The sequence below is a fragment of the Microtus oregoni genome, unplaced genomic scaffold (assembly GCF_018167655.1).
Source record: "Microtus oregoni isolate MIOR12 unplaced genomic scaffold, Mior012 000062F_ref0000492, whole genome shotgun sequence".
Taxonomy (NCBI): Eukaryota; Metazoa; Chordata; class Mammalia; order Rodentia; family Cricetidae; genus Microtus; species Microtus oregoni.
The window spans coordinates 4225660-4249538 of NW_024543872.1; the positions used below are offsets into that span (position 1 = coordinate 4225660).

Consider the following 23879-nt stretch of genomic DNA (forward strand, 5'->3'; position numbering starts at 1 on the left):
ACCAGAAGCCTAAATGGCACGTGCAAAATAAAAACAATCAAAAAATAATGTAGAAAAATGTTTAAATGGCACTAAAAGCAGTTTATGAAAAAAATAAGTTATAAGATAGGTATTGTTAAAACTATGTATTTTGTATGTAAAAGACGTTGCCAAGAGAAAGAAAACAAGATATACCAGGAGAAAATATGTGCAAAAACATTATCTGATAAAAGACTATCATAATGGGCAACACCACTGAACCATCATATCTAAACAAGTAGAATAAAAAAGTGACCAAAAGACGTTAAGACTTCAGGATACCAGGGAAGGTACACAGATGATAAATATGCATATAAAAAGATGGCTCATGCCATATGTTGTCAAGGAAATACAGACCAGATATCCACTGGCACACCGAATAGAGTGCTCCTAGCACTTCAGAACACTCATAGGACCGAGAATGGGCAAGGATGTAGCCCATCACGAATTCTCGTTCACTGCAGGCAGAAGTAAGAACTACTGTAACCACTTTGAAAGACAGCTTCACAGTTTATTACGTATGACCTAGCAATCACACTACTGTTGTTTACCACACAGAGTTGGAAACTTATATTCATACAAAGCTTCCACATGGGTGTTTATGGCACCCTTTTATAACTGACAAAACTTGGGGTAAAAACAGAGTGTTCCTTGGGAGGTTGTAGTTGTTTTTTCATTTTTTGTTTTTGTTTTGGCTCTTTGGGTGCATGCCACCCAGCTTTCAAATTAATACACACGGAGGCTTATTATTACTTATGAATGCCTGGCCTTAGTTTGGTTTATTTATAGCCAGACTTTTCTAATTTAAATTATCCCGTCTATCTTTTGCCTCTGGGATTTTACCTTACTATATTTTGGTATATCTTTTCTTTACTTTTATTCTGTGTCTGGCTGTGTAGCTGGGTGGCTGGCCCCTGGAGTTCTCCTCTCCTCCTTTTGCTTGCTGATCCTTCTTCCTCCCCAAATCTCCTCCTATTTATTCTCTCTGCCAGCCCCGCCCATCCTTTCTCCTGCCTTGCTATTGACCATTCAGCTCTTTATTAGACCAATCAGGTGTTTTAGAAAGACAAAGTAACACAGCTTCACAGAGTTAAACAAATGCAACATAAAAGAATACAGCACATCTTTACATCATTAAATAAATATTCCACGGCCTTAACAAATATAACAACTCTTTAATGCTCCACAACAGGAGGTGAATGGAGAAACCAGTCTGCAAAGTCACATACTGCCCGAAACTAAATGTGTGAGGAAGAAATTTAGGAGGAGGAAAACTATGAATTCAGAAAAATAGCGACAAACTTTAAGCATTAGGGCAGAGGAACAGTGAACAGGCAAAGCACAGAGGATATTTTAGTGTAGTGAAATGACTCTGTGTAATAAAAAATGTTTAATAAATGGTGTTAAGCATATAATCATGTCAAACACAGGGCATGAGTAATAACACAAACTGTGGACCTTGGGTGATGATGTTTCCTCAATATGGCTTCTTAATTGCAAAAATATGCTTCCATTTTGAGGGATGTTGACAACGAGGAGAGCTATAAATAGAGGATGTGAACTCTACCTTTTATATTTAGTTGGGAGGCTAAATTGGCTTTAAAAATTGAGTATGTACATTAAATATGATACATATAAATTAAAATAATCTATATACAGTATCTAGTCAAGTAATTCACTCTAAAATCATGAATTGAATACATCTCAAGTTTAAAATAATATATTGTTTCACAAGGAGAATTGTATCGTATTTCAATCCCGTAGTAGACTATTATGGTGATATATATGAAAAGAGACACACAGGTGAACCACCAAAACCAAAACAGTAACAACAACAAAACCTCAAAGAAATAGATGGTAATTAGAAAAGATTAAAAACTAAGAATGCACTTTTGTCTAAGTTTCTTTTCTACCTGCATCATTTGAAGAGGCAACCTTCTTCATCCCTCTGCCATCAATATACCAACATCTTTTTTCCTCATCTTGACCATAACCACTGAATATCAAGGAAATAAGAGATGGAATGAGATCTTATTCCTGGTAAATGATTATAAGAGACTGTAAAAGCATCACCATCTTTTCCTTTAATGATTATATTCAGCAAACAAGGCATGCCCTAGAGAAATTTCACTCATTCAGAAATAGGTTGCTAGTGTGTTGTTGATACCTCCAAGAAGACAGAAAGATTTGGATAACCTTAAGGTGCTTTCCAACTTGTAAATTCTGTCCTAAAAGTCACCATCACTCATTTTATAGAAGCAATCTTAAGTGTAGGCTTGTTGTTTATCCTGGTTTATGACTAGATAGATCTTTACCACCTCAGCTACAGAAACTCATTAAAAGCAAAGGAAAACTGATGGAGGTGGGTCTTGTATCTATTTGTTGCTTTCATTGGTTAATTAATAAAAAAAACTGCTTGGCTCTCTGATAGGGTAGAATTTAGATAGGCGGAGTAGACAGAACAGGATGCTGGGAGAAAGAAGCCGAGTCAGTGAGTTGCCATAATTCTCCCACCCGACAGTGACGCAGGTTAAGATCTTCCCTGGTAAGACACCTCGTGGTGTTACAGGGATATTAGAAATGGGTTAGATCAATATGTAAGAGCTAGCCAAAAAGAGGCTGGAACTAACGGGCCAAGCAGTGTTTAAAAGAATACAGTTTCCATATAATTATTTCGGGTAAAGGTAGCCAGGTGGCGGGAAGTGGCCCGCTCCTATTACAACAGAAAACAGTGGTAATAATGAGTTCTAGTTACACTTGTTCTGATTGAAATCCTTTTGCATTGCCCAGAGTTTTCATAAGTGTTCATCGGAAGCCTTCCGTATCCAATATGTCCCCATTCCCAATATTCTTGATGACCCATGGTTTAATCATTCATCTCTAACAAAAAATTCAAGTAAGATTTTTCTGACTGTTGTCAACTATAAACAGCATAAATGGTTAGATAGAAAATTAACTAAGGGTTCATAGACAGCTCAGAAAGAGAAGCCAAAATGTACTGACAACATATTTGTCAATGGGTAACTCGGTCTGTGTAAAGTTGTCAAGAAGATACAGCTATTAGACAAGGTTTTGGCTGGTATAAGAGTCCCCAGCGGGTGGCATGAAATGTGATTCTGAGGCATGTGGGATATAGAATAAGCAGGGTATCTTGGCAAAGAATGGAGGAAGAGTTGATTTATAAACAAAAGCAGTTTGAATAGCTTCGCATGATCCCTTACACACGGTACATGAGGGAAGCTTTTACATTTTATCTTTAATAAGATACTTTGGCTGTCAAACCTCAAAGACATTACTCAACCCTGGCTTAAGCATTTTGTTGTTAGTTTGATAAGTCTGTAAAATGTTGTAAGATAATGTTGATTTGTGTCAAATTATTTTTCCACCATAACATATCTCTATTGTATGTTGTCAGTGCAATAAAATGCATTTGCTGTTTTTTTTAAATGTTTTATGAATTTTTTGACCCTAAAAAAATCAAGTAGGTCATGATGTAGTGTCAATTTATATACCTGTTAAATTTATTTTGCTAGTATTTTGCTTGGTTTTTTTTAATTTTCTTATTAATGTGGGTGATTGGTCAGTATTTTTTTCTTATAAAATCCTTGCTAAATTTCAGTAGCAAGATGTGTTAGCCTAGAAAATTGTTTGGGATTAGAAATATTGAATTATTTCTTAAAAGTTTGTATTTACCAGTGAGGACACAATTACCTGTAGAGGCTTAAAATTGCAGGGTTTTTTCTATTAACTTATTTATTGTTGAGCTAAAATGGACTCAGAAGGAAACTCAAGGACAATTTTACTTGAGTTTGAGTGAAAAAAAAAAAAGTCTAATTTCAATAGGACAGAGAGAAAGGTGATCTCAGCAGTTTCTGGGAGAAGAAAAAGGAAAGGGAAAGGAGAGGTGGCCGTGTTCTTGAGTTAATTGTCAGGAAAGCCAGTCAGCCAGGCCTTTGCTTCCTTCTTCCCCGAGTAGCACTCTCAATCGAGAGAATGAACGTTTTTAATTCCTCCCTGGATGGCAAGTTATCAATAAGCAATCAAACACCAGTTCAGAATTAATTGAAAATCATAAATAAGAAATATCAGGTTAATGTTAAAAACAAATGATTTAGTAAACTCTCTTGGAACAAGAAGCTATTCATTCAGGAGCAAATAGCTATTTAAATTCCTACTCCATACAGTTGACCAAAATAAATTCCAGGTGCAATCATAAGGTAAGAGGCAACAAACAGACAGATGAACAAGCCTATGAGAAACACAGGAAAGTATTTTTACAACTTAGAGTAGAAGAGCCCTGCTTAATCAAGATAAAAATGAAAACCCATTTAGAGCAAAAGATGGTTAAATTTGGCTATATCAAAATATAAATGTTTGTGAATAGCAAGATGCTACAGCAAAGCAGTTGCATAAAATACAAAGATAATCAACCAGAGTAGAGGCAAACAAAATAAATGTGCACAGAGTGATGAAGAAGACCTCCTCTCTCTGCTTAGTGGATGTTTCCTATGCAAGTTAAAAGATCAGCTCTCCTAGTAGCTCAGAAGTTTGGATCTGCTGTAGACTCGGCTACGAATAAAAGCCTCAAGGAAACACTCCCCATACTGCCCTAAGTAGGAGGCTGTGTTGGATAGTTTTATGTTGCCTTGACACGCTACGAATAAAAGCCTCAAGGAAACACTCCCCATACTGCCCTAAGTAGGAGGCTGTGTTGGATAGTTTTATGTTGCCTTGACACATGCTAAAGTCATCTGAGAGGAGGAAATGTCAATTAAGAAAAAGTCTTCATGAGATAGGGCTGTAGACAAGCCTGTAGGACAAGTTCTTCATTAATGATTGATATGGGAGGATGCAGTCCATTGTGGGCATAGAATCCCCTGGGTTGGAGGTACTGGGTTCTATAAGGTTGAGCAACCCATGAAGAGCAAGCCAGTAAGCAACTCCCATCCATGGCCTCTGCCACAAGTTTGCTGCCCTTTTTGAGTTCCTGTTCTAACTTTTTTCAGTGATGAACAGTGTGATGTAGAAGTCTAAGTCAAATAAACTTTTTCCTCCCCACATTGCTTTGGTCACGGTGTTGTGTCATAGCAACAATAGCACTAACTAAGACAGTCTATGACTGGGGAAAGCTCAGGAGAACCACACAGTTTCCCTATGCTCAGTCATGCAGAATCTGTTGGAAGACTCTTGATAGGACAGGACAAATAAGAGAAACTGTCTCAAACTTTCCAAGGCACATGTTTGATAAGAGGCAGAATAATAGCCAAATACAGAGGCAGGAGAAATATCTCTGCAATAGAATAAAGGATGTTTCAGACTGGAGATGAAAATATGACAAGCCACATAAACATCTGAAGCCCAAGCTTGGCTGAAGGAAATGTCATACTCTCTTTTCACGTATGTTTTCCTAAAAGAAACCAATTCATAATGTCTGCAATAAAGCCTAATGGATAATATCCACAAAACACTGCCCATAGTCTCTCTCTCTCTCTCTCTCTCTCTCTCTCTCTCTCTCTCTTTCTCTGTGTGTGTCTTCTCTCTCCGTTTGTCTCTCTCTCTGTTTCTCTCTCTCTCTCTCCCTCTCTCTCCTGCCTTTCCTCCCTCCTTCTCCTCACTTTCCCCATTTCTCTATCCCCCCTTTTCCCATCTTCCCTTTTTCCTCCCTCTCTCCCTCTCTCTTCTCTCCATCTCTCCACGTTTCTTATTATCCCTGCTTCCTTTTCTCCCTCACTACAGCTTCAACAGTTAGCAAAACTTCCTGTAACCTCCAGACACTAATGTCTCCCATGGTCAAGTCACAGAGATGCTAGGCTGTCCATGGGAGACATACAGGAAGTATTCTGTATTGGCAAACAAGATGCTAATTTTCTGTCTATTATTTTTTTTCTAAATGCATATTAACTTGTTTGAACTACTTTAACAATATATCTGGACAACCTTCTGACTAGTGAACTCAAAAGAATTCCCAATGTACTTAAACCTTGTTCTGGTATTTTGGACAGTGTTTCCTAAGTTTTCTTGGATATGCAAAATCTATCTGTGCCCAACTCCCTTTGGCTCTTTTAGAGTCCTTGCGGAGACTGTTCTGAGGGGTGACTGGCTACATGGGGCAGCCAAGAGGTGAATGCAGAGAGCAGAGTACTCTAGCGGATGCATGAGCTTAACATCAGGATTGTTTAAAAACTGCCAAAAAGAAAGGGTTCTTGTCAACATAGTGAGGCAAGAATCATTCAGCTCTGAACTGTTCCGATTGCTTTGATGTTTGCTTCCCATCATAATATTTGAATACCAGTATGAAATTATTTCCTGTGTGTGGTACTAAGGCAATTATAAATGGGTGATTTTTCAATAAAAATTTTATAATGAGATGTCTATGTTCACTTATCCCCCACCGCCTTCTTCAGTTCTTTTCTTTTAATAAAGGTGCCTGGTTCAACACTAAACACAGAGTAGTCAGTTACATTTGAAGATTAGGTGGAACACAAACAATCAGAACCCCAAACCACACAATTTACAGCCTTAGTGAATTATTTTGGACAGATTTCAACAAATCAAACAATCAAATAAAAGTTGTGAACCTAAGAGTCAAATATACCTAAGACTCTTTTATTTTATCTGGTAAACCTGGCCTGAAGGAACATTCTCTACTCTGTCAAGATTTTCACTTCCACAGCATGCTGTGTGCACATGCCCATGCCTATGCAGAGCACCCACACACATTCCCAATGGCTTTAGTACTTTAAACTCATTCTTCATTTTTAACGAATTCATTGATTGGTTAAAAATGAAGATTCAGTGAAAAAAAAATCCAATAAGCAAAGAAGAGCTACCAAAAGAAGACAGCATCATTTCGGCAACACTCCTTGAACACATTGCTAGAAACAGTATTGAGTGACTAAAGGATAAGACTTAATACATTCGAACCTAGAGCATTAGACCTTTCCATGTTAATAGTGGCCACCAAGCAGAGGGCATGAAGGCGCGCAGGCCTGACTCCCTGACAACTAGATCGTTTTACCTGCTGCCAATGGCTTTATTCCTGGGAGTCACCCAGTCCCATAGCTGCAGGTAGGTAAGGAATCTCAAAACAAGCTCAAGCGGCCCTCTCATTCCAACAGAAAGGAAACAAGAGCGGAGCTCTACCATCTCCCCACAGACTGGGAAAACACAGTTTGTAAGACTTACTGCAGCAGATCAGCAGAGAAACAGGCTTGGAGCTTGCTGTGGTTTCTCTGAGAATGTGGATGGAGGTCTTGGTACTTTCTGTTTTCCTGTCTTCACCAACACTAAGATGGAAAAATCCTGGTGACCAAAGTGACCCTGGTTGCTATCTGCTCCTATTTAAAAGATGATCTTTATGAGAGCCCAGAATGATCTGCTTGCCAAAAGTCATGGTCAAGTTCAAAATGAAAACCCACAGTGATTCATTCCATCTCCTTTTCTCTCTACAAGAAAAAAATAGTAGCAGAAAATACAAATGACAAGAGTTATTAGTCACAAATCCAGGGCTGTGAGGAAGAGTGTGGGCAATGATACAATGGCTCTGTTGTCTTACTATTTCTATGAAACTGCCTGTTCCTTCAGTGAACTTTGACACGCTGGCTGTGGTACCTGGTCTGAATGCAGTGCTGGAGAGCACTTTCCTGAGGAGGGCAAGCAACTTGTCTTCATTTGGTTACCATGGTTATGGTACTGCCTGTTACCAATCCAGTGATTTGCATTGCAAACCATCCCTGGAAACAAGGACAGTGGGACTTGGTATTCAGGTCTGAGGGCTTCAATACACAGAAAGAGCAATTGGAAAGTTCCAAGGGAACTAAGCATAAGCATACACTGCTCCAGTCCTGGAAGGGTGACCAGATTAAGAGGACATCCCAAGGGCTCCTACTCTCCATAGGACATCAGTGTTTGGGATGCACTTGGGTAAGTTTGTTAACTGTCTAAAGGAAGGGATAAAGAAGTGAATCCAAAATGATAATGTGTTTGCTTAGACTGTGAGAACACTGCCCAATTGGAAGTTTGCCTAAAGCAATTTGCTTGTTCCATTTTCTAATGTTGGTCCTGAACAAGAACAGGAGTCAGATGAGGATGTGGTGGGAAAGGGTGAGAGCTAAACTCAGGGGCTCTCCAGTTCCTAGGAGCCCAGAGAAAAACAGGAAACTTGGCAGCGATGCCACACATTTCCACACTTTCACTAAGTAAATTATTCTCATTATTTTGACCTCACGGGATTCACTTTGTAGTTTTATACTCAGATGGCGAGGTGAGGAAACAAAACTCTAGCCCAGTTCTCAGAAATTTGACAGTGTCATAAAATGGAATTTTGGAATGCTCCATAGTTAGTCTAAGGTAACTGGAACCTGATAGAGGGCTTCTCTAAGTAAATGGTTCCACCACTAGCAAATTGTTCTGGGAAGCCAGGGTAAAGGAAGAATCACTGTTAATGAATTGTACTTAGCTGAATTTACCCGCACCATGTATTTGTCTGGGATAGATTCCAAATGAGTATGAGAAACTAAGCATAAGCCCCTTTGTTCTGCATGGAGGACAGGAGGACAAGGAAGGAGCAGGAGGAAGAGAGAACAGGAGGAAGAGGGTAATTAGAGAGAGCCACAATGTGTGCTTAATTCTAAATGCAAGAGGATGAATGGTCCGGCTGAAGACATGCAAGACTCAGTAATAAAGGAATGGACAAGTCAAGTAACATAATCAAAGAAGGAAGAAGTAGTTAGAACACACATGATGCCCCTCATATGCCAGTACGAGATTGAACTTCATTTGGAGGGTGGCTGGAAATGACATGGTCAGATTTTTATCCTAAAAGTGTTTCATTGCTGGCATATGCAGAACAGAAAGATTGGCATCAACAAGACTGAGAGCAGGTATCTGGAGAGCAGGTAAATTCTTCCAGTGATGGACCATTCACAGATATAAACCGAGAAGTGAGGTATTTTAGCGTTATATGGAAAGAAAAGCCAGCAGGTCTTATTTTGATCCATTATGCAGGGGGAATCAATAGTAAAACACTGTTTCCAAAATGAGCAAATGTTTCTATTTGTCTCGTAGGCATTAGAGAGAAAAAAGCTCATGAAAGAAGCTGGAGAGTTTTGTTATGAAAATGTAAAGTTTGGTTTTCCTGCAAAGTATCAAGGAGTAAAGAAAGAGAGACAGTCTAGATATGGGTGTTCGAAGCTGAGTGATGAAATCTTGGCTGACCTGTATGTCCAGCCACAAAAACAGCTCATAAATAAAGAGAAGGAAATAAATGAGTTCACTTTGGCAAGGAGATCCCAGTCCATGAAGAGCAAATGAGGGACAGTCAGAATACCAAAGTAAGGCTTCAAACCATGCAAGTCTGGGGCTTCTCATTGACACGAAAACCCAAAGTACTACTCTCCAGTTGCTGACAAGTCTAGAATGGACCCTGCTGTGTTCCTGAGCACTCTAGCTAACGCTTTCAGATTATCAAGGAGAAGCGTTCAGTTCTAGGATAGCAGAAGAGCTAGTTTAGAGAACAGACCATTGAGAATTTTGGTTCAATATTTCCCAATCCTTGGTGTGCACAGAAAGTCCTAATTCTTGGTAGCTGGGAGCAGGATTAAAAACATGAACTGGCCAGGTTTGTAACCTACTCTAGCTAGCCCCATGATGTTTCAAAACTCCTGTTTCTGGCTGTGAGCCTCTTCTCCTGGATGGGTTCCAACCCTTGTCTTGACGTTGTTTTTTTATGCCCACACCCTTCCCTCACAGGACACAGTTACGTAATATCACGGTTAAGTTGGAGAGCCATGCCACTGGTCCCACCGCCACCAGGGAAAACCTTTCTGCTGAGGTAATTGGGATGGTGATGGGGGTTGAGCAGTGGCTAGTGGTTAGCTCAACACAGATCCTGGGCTGGGAGAAGAGCTCACTTCTCTATCACCTTCATCAGAAGAAATTCTTTACAAAGCCAAATTAAAGTTATTCTTTTTCTTGCAGCACAAAGTGACAATGTCAAAACAGCTTAAAGAAAAAAAAAAAACTCTTGTTCCTGTTTCAATGGAAAATATAGCAATGAGTTTCTACCATCAATTATTAGTCACTTGTGCCAAGACTCACACTGGAAACTTATGCCATTATCTTATTTGATTCTCCCCCCCAAAAAATCTAGGTGAAATTTATTCTGCATCATTTTATTGCTGGAGAAAATGAAGGTCTCACATGTTAAACAGTTTATCCCCAGTCACCCTGTGACTTGTGGCCAAACATACCTAATCCTAAACTGTTCTAGTCTGCTTTCTGTAGATATAATCAATACTGACCCAAAGCAGTTTGTGAAAGAAAAGGTTTATTTGGCTTATATTTTTATACCATAGTCCGTCATTGTGAGACATCATAAAACTCAAAGCAAGAACCTAGAGGCAGGAACTGAAGCAGAAACCATGGAGGAATGCTAGATAGCTACTGGCTCTGTTACCTTGACTTGCTCAGATTGTTTTCTCATAGGCCCACAATGGCTTGGTACTGCCCACAGTGTCTGGGCCCTTCCACATCAAACATTAATGTAGAAGTTCCCTTTTTTTATGCCTATAGGCTAATCTGATGAGGCCAATCCCTAAATGAAGGTTCCCTCTTCCCAGGGGGCTCTATTTTGTTTTATGTTAAAAGTAATCACATAAAGATAGTCTACTGGATGCCTATATTCATACTCAGAATTAAAAAACTAGAGTTTGACAAAACTGCAATGCAGAAAAGTCTATTGTTGAATAAATATGGGGATATTTCTACTTTCCAATAAATTCAAATAGGAAAGGAAAAGCTTTAGCTCTATGGGTCTTTCCTTTGTTTGCTGAGAAGGTCTAGGTAGGTCCTGGAGTTTTACATATTCCTTCCCTCCTTTTTCATGCAAAAAGACTATGCCTTGAAATGTTTTGAACAGTCCCAATGAGCCAGAAACTTACTTGACAACACAATCTCCATGGACAATACAATTAAACAATGATTGGAACTGATTTATTGGTTAGCAAGCCACAAACATAAAAGAGGCAATTCCTTTCTAACAAATCTTTAGAAACTAATACGGTAAATCTAGCTGCTAAGTGCCCATCATGAGACTGACTGGTCCCAAATAGCTCTGTGTTCCACTAGATGGACTTTAAGATGGCGTTTCATATTAAGAAGACATTTAACAGTGCTGTAGATTGTTCTCCTTAGCTTTTGATTTGACACTTTATGCCTGCTCAGTAAATATTTTGTATTTTATCACAATAAGCCTTATAAGTCCATTCAGTTTTTACAGTAAAATAGAGGCTGCCTCCAGCAGAAGTGGGAAGGACTTCCTCATTCTTCGTAACTGTTTCGGAACACTTTCTGCCTTGTGCTTGTGAGAATACCATTGAGCCTCACCTGGAACTTGTTTTCCCCGCAAGAGACTTTTGTCAGTGACTGTAGAACATTTTTATTATCCAGAGGGCAGGGGTAATGCACAGCAGAACACTCCACATAGACCTTCTGCACTGAACACCAAACACTCTGGGTTGAGCAATGCTGAAAATCTGGCATAAGCCATACCTCGAGTGGTAGTCTAACAAAACAAAACACAGCCATCTCAGGACTTAGACCAGAGAGTTTAGCTAAAGTTCAGGCTCTGTCTAGTTTTGAGAGCGTAAGCAGGTCGCAGTGTGACCTGAAAACTCACTACATGACAGATACCCTCTTATTAATGGCCCCAACACAGAATTATTTTAAGGATCAAAGCAACAACACATGAAGAATTGCTTCTAAGGCTGATGCAATCATTTTATGTGATTTGGGCATCATTTTATGATGATGACGGCAATAGTAATTGGGCAATGAAAATGCATGCATGGCCCTGGAGCTTGTTGAGGATTCTGACTTTCAAACATGAACCTGAATATTATTCACTTTTATTTCATCTCTACATGGTTTATCAAGTAGCATCTTTGGTCTAGCGTTCTTCAAGGAGCTCTGGGTATGAAAAATAATAGATATTCCCTGCATTAAGGATCTTCTTGAATGGCAGTAAAATCATAAACAAATAGCTATAATAGTATGTAAAAGAAGCTAACAGGAGATAGGTATAAAATGTTTGCAAAACAAGTCAATTCAAGACACATACAAAATTTATGGGCCGCATTATAACTAACAACAAAAATTATCTCCTTTTCTACCTTGCTATATTGATCCCCAAAGGGGAAAATGTACATTCTTATGACAGCGCTTAAACACTCTGTAAAATAGATAAAAGGCAATAAGAAAAATGAAATTGCTTTTTAACAATGGATTTGTTAAATCTTGCCTTATCGCAAAAGAACAAAACAAACAACATTGTACTCTTCAATCCTGGAATGGAACCACTAGCCAGGCCTTAAAGTATGCGCATGTGCATGCATTGTTTGTCACTGTAAATAAAGTACAAAATGTCTCTGAGTGCAAATGAGTATTGTAGGGAATATTTTCTGGAACACTTCAGGCACTTGGACAATATACTCATTTACTTGGCTCATAGGAAATAATTGCTCAATAAACGTATGATTGATGGGATTAAATTGACTCCACACAGTTCTGTAGTAAGGAGTAAGGAGGTACTGATTCTGTCTGCTTTCCTAGCAAGCCCTCATGTCTGATGGGAAAGTCCACTGCCAAAAATCCAGGGACATTTCCTGTGAATGGAACAAGTATACACAACTTCTAACACTTTGTCTTGGATATGCTGCAGGATCAGGGTCATTGAATAGCTACTTCCATTGGCCTGCTTCCTAAATTGCCTTTTGTTTAACTTCTTCCATGAACTCCGTGAGCTAAAGTGTATTCAACATTGCTAATTTTGTGGTTCTTTGACATTTTGACCCAAAGGGCTCCTCTGAGGTTCCAGAAGAACCGACAGCCTTACAAGTAACACTGATGCCAACAAGCCCCACATAATGTAAGAAATCATCAAACGAGACACGGCATGTTATCACCCCAGCATTTGAGAGGCGAGGGCAGAAGAATCTCAACTTTGAGGTTAGCCTGAGATACATATTCTACCTCTGATAGCTAATATTCGTTGTCAGCTTGTCACACCTGGGAAGAAGAACTAAGGAATTGCCTCCATCAGATTGGCATATGGGGATGTCTGTGAGGGTATTTTTGTGATTACTAATTGATCTAGGAGGGATCAACTCACTGGGTCAGTGCTAACCCTAGGTTGTGGGCTTGGGGTATATAAGAAAACAAGCTGATTAGATAAAGAGATTACCCAGTGGTTAAGAGTACATTCTTCTCTTGCAGAGGACCAAGGACTAGTTCCCAGCATTCGCATGACAATAATTTGTAATCCAGTTACAGTGGATGCAGAACTTTTTTTTCTGACTCTGAAAGCACCAGGGATGCATGTGGTGCATTTACATACATGCAGGCAAAACACTGATACACATAAAATAAAAATAAATAAGTCTTTAAAACAAAGCCAATCAAACAACCTAGAGGGAATAAGCCAGTAAGCCACATTCTCCCAAGCCCTGTCCTTCAGTTCCAGACAGTGGTTCATGCCTGGAGTTCTTGCCCTTTACTTCCCTTGGTGATGGATTGTGACCTAGATCTGTAAGATGAAATTAACCCTGTCAGAATGGCTATAATCAAAAACACCAATGATAGCCTTTGCTGGAGAGGTTGTGGAGAAAGTGGTACACTCATCCATTGCTGGTGGGAATGCAAATTTGTGCAACCACTTTGGAAAGCAGTGTGGCGGTTTCTCAGGAAATTCGGGATCAACCTACCCCTGGACCCAGCAATACCACTCTTGGGAATATACCCAAGAGAGTCCCTGTCATACAACAAAAGTATATGCTCAACGATGTTCATAGCAGCATTGTTTGTAATAGCCAGAACCTGGAAACAACCTAGATGCCCTTCAATGGAAGAATGGATGAAGAAAGTACGGAATATATACATATTAGAGTACTACTCAGCAGTAAAAAACAATGATTTCTTGAATTTTGCATGCAAATGGACGGTAATAGAAAACACTATCCTGAGTGAGGTAAGCCAGACCCAAAAAGAGGAATATGGGATGTACTCACTCATAATTGGTTTCTAGCCATAAATAAAGGACATTGAGCCTATAATTCATGATCCTAGAGAAGCTAAATAAGGTGAACCCAAAGAAAAACACATAGGCATCCTCCTGGATATTAACCTTCATCAGGCGATGAAAGGAGACAGAGTCCCACATTGGAGCACTGGACTACAACCCCAAGGTCCAAATCAGGAGCAGAAGGGGAGACAGCACGAGCAAGAAACTCAGGACCGCGAGGGGTGCACCCACACACTGAGACAATGGGGATGTTCTTTCGGGAACTCACCAAGGCCAGCTGGCCTGGGTCTGAAAAAGCCTGGGATAAAACCGGACTCGCTGTACATAACCGACAATGAGGACTGCTGAGAAGTCAAGAACAATGGCACTGGGTTTTGATCCTACTGCACGTACTGGCTTTGTGGGAGCCTAGGGTGCTTGGATGTTCACCTTACTAGACCTGGAAGGAGGTGGGAGGTCCTTGGACTCCCTACAGGGCAGGGAACCTGGTCTGCTCTTCCGGCTGATGAGAGAGGGGGAGTTGATTGAAGGAGGGGGAGGGATGTGGGAGGCAGTGGCGGGGAAGAGACAGAAATCTTAAATAAATAAATAAATAAATAAATAAATAAATAAATAAATTAACCCTTTCTTACAAAAGTTGCCTTTGGTCATGGTCTTTATTTGAGCAGCAACAACAACAAAGATAGAACGCTATAACACTATCCAAAAACAAATCCTCAACAACTAAGTAGACAAGGACGATTTCTAAAACCCTAATGAAGAGTAGCTTAGGAGTGAATTTTCCCAGATTAATCCTCAATGTGAACCTTCCCAAAGCATGGAAGTTTCCACGTAGATCACCATTCAGCCTCTTTTTGCACTCTTACTGTAGTATACAGTGTTTTAGGGAGTCAGCTAGATATTTTGTTATGTGACATCTCTCTTTTGCCAGCATGTCAAAAGAACCAATTAGATGAATCTGAAATGCCAGGATCCAAACTTTGTATTCATTTCTTGGGCATCAGCCTCCCAGTCAAATCCATGCATTTCAATTCTGTGAGCATGAGTCAAAAGTCTGAATTTCTCCCGAATTCTAGAACCAGTCTGCTTCCTCTGCAGCCTTCCACAGCATCTACTCCATCAGCCTTTTCGTCCCGAGTGACGAATAGCAAAAAGCAAGGGGTTCGTGAGCATTGAGGGAGTGCAAGCTGCTGAGCTGAGTGCTTTAGAGCCAACAACCCATTTCAAACCTATTACTCCTAAATCTCTAAGACTTTTCATAGATAAATAAATTTTAAATTAAGAGTATTTCTTTATACCATGAAGGTGGCAGGATTTAAACACCAATGTTTTTCAGCTCCAAACCTCTTATTTTTCTACTACAGAATTTCCTGGCAAAAGTGGTCTTGCTTACGGTATCTATTGCTGTGAAGAAACACTATGACCAAAACCAATTTGGGAAGGAAAAGGTCAATTCAATTAAATTTATACATTATAGTTGTCATCAAGGAAAGTTAGGGCAGGAACTCAAGGCAGGAACCTGGAGGCCAGAACTGAAGCAGAGCCCGTGGATGAGTACTCCTTACTGGTTTGTTCTTATGACCCTCTCAGGTGACTTTTTGACAGCACACAGGGCTACCAGGCCAAGGGTGGTACAACTACGATTAAACTTAGCCTTCTTGTGTCAATCACCATATTAAGAAAATGCCCCACAACCTTGCCCACAAGTATACATCTTCCAAAGACAACCCATGCCCACCTGTCATTTCGTTAAGAGCTGCTTCACTCATTTTGCCAGCTATAGAGAAAATGAGAAAACTGAACCGGTATCTCTAGCAGCTTGTGCTGATGAACTGGGCAAAATTTCACAAATGGGAATCTCGGGGAGATCTTGTGCTTTGTCCAACTTCTTTCACATCCCCTGGGCAGTGATGGAAAATTCAGATTCAGGAAATGTGTGCTCTGTGGGAATTGGTTCAGAAAGCCTTCTCCATAGTTCTAAATAATTGATTGTGTGCAGTTAAATTTGTCCTTGCAGGCTTACAAAGACTTAACAAACAAGAACAGCTCAAACATAGATTAAATGCAAGCATAATTACTCCTTTTACCCCGGTGCAACTGTTCTGCCATTCTCTACACTGTGCAGAAAATGTCCTATGTAGTGTGCAACTGTGTAGTCTGAAACTGCAGCATCTTAATTTTTCTGTGACCCTAAAATTTAGGAGGAATAAGAGGAGAGAACAATTTTTGACCCATGCATCTCAAGCCCCATATAACAACCTGATTCTTCTCTCTTTCACTCAGCAACCGCTCAGCCCTTCCACTCCAGTCTGTTGTGGATGCTCTATGCTCGCAACATCAAGCTCACCTGCAAGTCCATTCCTGTTCACTTGCTGAGGCTGAGATAAGAAACTGAGACAACTTTAATTGCTTAAGACAACATGAAATTATTTCATAGTTATAGAAGTCAGAACAAATTAGTATAATGAGCTAAATCAAGGCCTCTGAAACACTTTGTGGTAGTTTGAATAGGAATGGTCCCAACTGGCTCATGTATTTGAATGTTTAGACACTAGGGAGTGGAATCCTTTTATAGAATTAGAAGGATTAAGAGGTGTTCCCTTGTTGAAAGAAATGCGGCACTTGGGGGTGGGGGTGGCGTTGAGGTTTCAAAAGCTCATGTCAAACCTAGAGTCTATCTCTATCTATCTATCTATCTATCTATCTATCTATCTATCTATCTATCTATCTAATCTCTATCTCTATCTCTGTCTCTCCAGAGTATAGCTCTTAACTACTACTCCAGCATCTGCCTGCATGCTCTCATGTTTCCAACCAAAATGATCATGGTCTAAACCTCTGAAACTGTAAGCAAGTGCCTTGTTAATGTTTTCCTTTATACGAGTTGCCCTGGTCATGGTGTCTTTTCACATCAATAAAACACTAAGACAGATTACATTCTTTCTTAGAATCTGGAAGGAAGTGCAGATCCTTCTCTTTTCTGGTGTTAAGAAACTGCCCTCAACCAAAACCTGCAGAATAGCAACTTGAATTTTTTCTCAGGCTATGACATTAGACTTGACTGCCAATTTGATGGGGTTTAGAATCTGTTAGGAGACATACCTTTGGATATGTCTGTGGGAGCATTTCTAGAAAGGAAAGGAAAGAGACAGATCTGCCCTCGAAGTTGGCGCCACTTTCCATTTACCAGTTTACGTATGCACAGATCTGAGGATAGAGTAATCTGTACCTGCCTGCCTTTGCTCCCTCTCCCTGAATTAGATGCCAGATTCTTCAGCCTTCTAGTCTGACTTATCTCCTTACTCAGCATAAGGACAACCATTGCTGGACTACCAGCTCCTAAAATGTAAGACAATCTACTCCATCACACACACACACACACACACACACACACACACACACACGAAAATGACTTTATAAGATTCTGTACACTAGCCTATAGGGAATTTTCTTAACTAGTGGTTGGTGGGGAGGGCCCAGCTCATTGTGGATGGTACTGCTCCTAGGCTGAGTTCCTGCCCTGTGAACATGTCCTGACTTACTTTGGTGATGAACTGTGATCTGCAAGTGTAAGCAAAAGAAACCTTTTTTTTTTCCCAGCTGCCTTTTTTCTCATGGTGTTTGATCACAGCAACAGCAACCCTGATTAAGACAATGTTGTATGCTCATGCTCATCTCTTATTATTCAGCAGAATAGACACTGCCAGTTTTACAGGTACCACTGAGTAAAGTAAGTTGGGTGCTAGACACATTTTACACTGTTTTGTCAGTTGCATGTGAAAAAGAACATGCAAGGCTCTAATCATGGCTATCTGAGAACACACAGCTTTTGTATCCAGGCAAATTTTGTTATTTCTCTCAACTGAATAAATGTCAGTGAGACAGACTTTGATTCAAATCATAGGCCTATCTTCTATAACCTGTGTCCCGTAACAAAAGCTATTTCTTTTTCAAGTCTTGCCATTTCTGACTAAGCTACAGCCTTCTGTCCCCTTTACAAGATACCCTATCACCCCTGAGACCATGATATGAGATCTGAACCATCTAAGATGTGTTATAGTCACAACTGAATTTCACAGACTTAGAAACATAACTAAGAAAAGGAACAGGGTCATACCAGTTGAGTACACTTTGTAAGAAGTCATTCAAAGAGCTTTCCAAAAGGAGTGTGTGTGGGTTATGTACAACAGCACTTTTTTTCTCTGAAAATATTTCAAATTTGGCATGTCCCAGAATATTCCTCTCTTTCTCCCTCTCTCTCCCTCTCAAAATAGCACCTGAATTCCTTTAATAAGATGTTTAGGAGATTAAATAGCATGATCGTTAAAATGGATGGAATATTATGAACATTGACATATGATATTCATACTATAAACCATCATCACTGATGAATACGGATGTAAATTCTCAAAAACACTCACAGATAGAATTTCAAAACACATTGTGAAGATTATGAACCATGATCAACTCCCAGGATTCAATAATGACCAATATATATATATAAATAAGTAAGCATAATGTACTTCATAAATATACCCCACAGAAGAAATTTCCTTATCATTTCAAGATGCAGATAAGTCTTTCTTAATGAACATTTATACCACTTCTCTGAGCTCCTGGACTGAGGAACTATTTTCTAAACAACACACTTAGCTATGCAACATTACATTCAAGACCCACTAAAAATATTTCAACTAAAAGAATACTTATGATATTAAATAAACCAAAAAAAAAAGGGGGTGGATAGCACCAGGGACATTAATTTCAATGCAACAACAAGGGAAACACAAAGGTTTAAAGGCAAGTTTAGTTCCTTCAAGAACTATCACTCTTCCAGTACTGGCATCTGGTGTAAAACTTCAGTGTGGTAGTTTGAACGAGAATGGCCACCACAGGCTCTTATATTTGAATGTTTGCTTCCTAGTTGGTGGGGAGTTTAGAAATGACTAGGAGGTGTGGCCCTGTTAGAGAAGGTGTGGCTTAGGTAGTGGAAGTGTGTCACTGGTGGTTGACTTTGAGGTTTCAAAAGCTTCCAGCCAGGCCCAATATTGTTCTCTCTCTTCCTTCTGTCTCTGGATTGGGATGTGAACTCTCAGATACTGCTCCTCCCCATGCCTGCCTACCTGCTGCCATGCCTCCTGACGTGATAATCATGCACTAAGTCTCTGAAGCTGTAAGCAAGCTTCCAAGGAAATGCTTCCTTTTATAAGTTGCCTGGCTCATGGTGTCTTTCACAGCAATAAAACAATAGCTAAGACACCCAGACAGAGAATTCAAAGAATGATTTTAAATATGTTCAAAAAAAAAATCAAAGAAAAAATTAAGCTCATTGTTGCGAACACAAACAGTCGAATGAAATAAGGAAGACTGTAAAATGTGAAAGAGGAAATCAACAAAGGTATGAATATTGAAAAGGAACCTGCAATGCTGTTCATGGAAAATATAAGTCCAAAAAAAAGCTCTGTGGAAACTTTCTACAAGAGGCTAGTGGAGGAAGTGGAAGAACAACTGTGCTTGAAGACAAGGTAGAGGACCAAAAGCAACCAAGGGCTGAGATAAAGTGATAATAAGATAGCAGTGTAGATTCCAACATAGACAGGGCACTCTGAAAAGACCAAGTTCATCGGTAATAGGCATGGAAGAAAGAGAAGAACAAGTTCTAAAGGCACAGAAACATTTTTAAAGCATTCATAACATAAAATGTCCTAAAGTCAGGAAAACATATGTTTTTGTCCCACTTGTCAATAGATCACAGAGAGCTGTAGCTGTGTAAGTTCATCTCTGAGTGTGTTTTTGTGCCCAGTCATGAGGTATGTGCTACTGTGATTCTGTAGTACAGCTTTGGATCAGCCTTCTATCTTTTGACAAATATTCCACAAACATCCAATGGAAAAAAAGACAGCCTCTTCAACAAAAACTGTTGGGAACACTAAGGTGAAAGAATGAAACCAGAGCCCAGCATTCCTTACAAAACTCAACTCAAATATATAAAATATTAATGTAAGACCTGAAACTTATAAACCTCTAGCAGGAGAAAAAAAATATAGAAATGCTTCAAAGTACTAACACAGGCAAGGACTTTCTGGAAAGTTCTCTAACTGCTCAGGAATTAACAGCAAAGGTTGACAGCACTACTGCATACCATATAAATGCTTCTGCACAGCAAAAGAAATAACTGACAGCGTGGAAAGACAGCCTATAGAGTTGCAGAATCATTATCAACTCTACATTGGGAAGGAAATTAATACCTAGAGTCTATAAAGGACTAAAAAATTAAACATGGAAAAATATATTACAAGTCTTTCAATTAATAAGCAAGCAAATGAATTAGTTATTAAAAGAAGAAACACAGGGGCTGCGATGGCTCAGAGTTGGTGGAATACTGCCACACAAGCATGAGACTATGAGTTTTAAACCCCAGTCCCTGCATAACAGCTAGGCTGGGAAGTGAATGGCCACAATTCCAGCATGGTCCGAGAGACGAGGGAGACAGGAGGATCCTTGAAACCCACTGACCTATCAACCTGGCTAATCGGCGAGCCAAATTTTTAGTAAGAGACCTTGTCTTAAAAAATAAGGTTGATAGCAACTTAAGAGGTCATATGTTGTCAACCTTTGACCTCCACACATGTACAACCCCATACAGGCACTGACACCTGCATACACAGATGAATGCAAACGTTCACCATATACACGTACTCACACATATACATATACACGGCCAATAAACACAGGAAGATGTGTGATCTCCTTAGCCATCAGGGAAATGCAAATTAGAACACCATTAGAATGCTGTGGGATAATGTTCTTGTACCCTGTAAAAAATTGTCACTTGTATTGGTTTAATAAAGCACTGATTGCCAGACAGGAAGTATAGGTGAGGTGACCAGACTAGGAGAATTCTGGGAAGAGGAACAGCTCAGTTTTCAGTCACCACCCAGATGCAGAGAAGGAAAAATGAAAATACTGCACTGAGAAAAGGTACCAAGCCACGTGGCTAAACATAGATAAGAATTATGGGTTAATTTAAGTTGTAAGAGATAATTAATAATAATCCTGAACTAATAGGCCAAACAGTTTATAATTATTACAAACCTCTGTGTGTTTCTTTGGGACTGAACGTTTGCAGGCCTGGGTGGGGCAGAAACTTCCGTCTACCTTGGAACTCTATGTCACCCCAGTTATAGTGCCTGTCATGAACAAAACAACAAGTGCTGGCAAAAATTTAAGAAAGGGAGCTTTACGGCATACTGGTAGGAATCCAAACTATTAATTAATATAAACCGCAATGGTGGTCAATAAGGAGGGTCTTGAAAGCTGAAAATAGAAATCCCACATGATGGAGCTATAACATCCCTGGGGGTATAACTGAAGGATTCTAAGTCAGCACACCACAGAGATAGCCACACCTTCATGTTTATGACAACACTATTCCTAAAAGCCAACCTTTTATGTACCAGTACCAGGCCAATCCCTAACACATGAGGAGAAAAGGAATATGTGGTACATATTCACAAGAGCATTTATTCAACCATAAAGAGAAGTGGAATTGTACGATTCACAGGAAAATGGACATTATGTTAAGCAAAATAAGCCAAGTTTGGATAGACTAATTCTGCATATTTGTCTCATACACAGACTTTAGATTCAATTGTGTAGTGTGTGTGTAGAAAGAGTATGAAAGAGAAAGAATGAATCTAAAGGAAGAGGGGAGAGGGAACAAATAGGGTAGTAGTGGGAGTGAAGAAAGATATCATATTTTCTCTCCTATGCAAGCTTTAGATTTTAATATATCCATCTATATTAACATATATAATAATACATATATGACATGAAATTATGAGAGGACAATTTGGTGTGGAGAAAGATGATTATAGGCGGGGAAATGAAGGACAAGAGGGTAATAAAGACATGAAATATGCAAAGTACAATGATATCTATGTAACATACAAGGAAACTCAAAATTTTTACACTCTAAATTTGGAAGTTAATAACAGATGAATGGGTGATTTAGAAGAAAGTTGTTATCTCTAAGCTCTCAGCCCCTACATCCCACTCAGCTCTGTGTCCTCGATTCTCTGGAAAATGTCCAGGTTGCTTTGTGCTGGCTTCATCCACTCAACCCATGAAAATGGGTCAACTCACACCTTCCCCTCACTCTGCGTGGTCCTTGGCATCTGTTCTCTCATGTAAGCTCCCTCTGAACACCATTTCTTATGTAAGAAGATCAGGCTGGCTCACTCAAGCTTGTAAAAGAGCGGGGTATAGGTAACACCAAGTGACTAGGTTATATTCTTGCCTAGCCCCGAGCCATACACACTGTCCTCCGGGCATTTTCATTTCGCCGCATCCTGCATGTTCAAGCTCACACATGCTTCATTTTAGTGGCTGTATCGTAGTCCATTGCATCACCTCTGGTTTTTACTGATGCTCAAGAAAGCAGAGTATTTTCTTTACTGCCTTTTTAACATTATTGTTTTTTTAATTATTAAGAAGCAATAAAATGGACTAAAGGTTATCTCCAAAATGGTTCTCTATAAAATCAAATAGAAACAAAACAAAAATTTATCTCCAAATTCTACACTCCACATTCTTGACTGTTCCTCTGTAATACACACACACACACACACACACACACACGCACACAAATATACACAAGTATGTTCTACTTCTTGGTTGGAACATTCAATTTCATTAATGTTTAACAGGTGTTTAATAAGTTAGCAATCCATATCTGTTAAAGAGAAATCAAAATATTATTCTATAAAAATCATTCTAAAATGGCATGTTCACATCAAACATCACCAGTTGGAACACAAAAATTGAGCTTTTTATTGTGTGTGTGTGTGTGTGTGGGTGTGGGTGTGTGTGTGTGTGTGTGTGGTGTACGTGTGTGCGTGTGAGTCTGTCCATCTGTATGTCCTATCTTTTGCTCCCCTCACACTCCTTCCATTTCTTCTTCTCTTTCCCTGGAATCACCTAGCACTCACCTGTGAATTCTTATTTCCTCTAACTCTAATTAGTGTTTCCCCCAGTGACCTCTTCCACACCTTCAGCACCCACAACATCGATATCTTCTTGTTTCTAGCAACCCCACTTTGGTCGATTTCACCTGCATCCCATGTGAGCCTGTTATTCGGGTTACAGTCCCAAGAGTCCCCACAATAGATGGAGGGCAACAGGAGAACTCAGGTAGCTCAAGAACCTGCCAGGCACGGCAGCTCACACACAAAGTTGGCAAACACTCTTACCTTCCCAGCTGGAGTAGAGTTCTGGGGACAAGCAGTGTTTTTCCAAAGCCAGGGCTCAGCAGGGCCCCCTCTACAGCTGCTCACAAGTCCCTGCAAAGCTGCTCAGCAGCCTCCCAGCTACTCACCTCCCAACTGCTCACTAAGACCCCTCCTGGGTCCCCAGCCCTATCCACCTGCCCCAAGCTCCACTCCTAAACTGTCTGAAAGTCAGCGTCAGGGCAGTGTATGGAGGAAGCAGTCCAGCATTTGACTAATCCTGCAGAATATTTGAATACTCCACGCCCATTTGTTCTAAGGAAAAACTCATTTTCCTGAGCCAACAGGGACATTCAGAAGAGGGGACCTGGACAGCACAGCCCCCTCAGAAATGAATCTGGCTGGAGGAGGTTCTTGGCATTTCTGTTCCTTGAAGGTGTCCTGACCTCTACTTCATGCTGGACCCAAGGTTGGCAAAGGGGACTATGAAGATAAGTGGAGTCTGAGTACTAGGCCACCAGAAATTCAGATTAGCTATGAGATCTCACTGAGAAAGG

General features: G+C 39.9%; 1 protein-coding gene across 2 annotated transcripts in view; it reads right to left on the reverse strand.

Annotated features, from left to right (window-relative positions):
* Itprid1 (ITPR interacting domain containing 1) overlaps positions 1-23470 on the reverse strand; it is a 127067-nt gene extending 103597 nt beyond the window's left edge. The window contains exon 1 of one of the 2 annotated variants that reach the window (XM_041640049.1): positions 23347-23470. The gene's annotated coding sequence lies outside the window, so the exon portion shown is untranslated. Of the gene's footprint in view, positions 1-7203; positions 7322-23346 lie in introns of those variants that run through there. The other variant, XM_041640047.1, reaches the window with a different exon arrangement.
* Between the last annotated feature and the right edge of the window lie 409 nt (positions 23471-23879).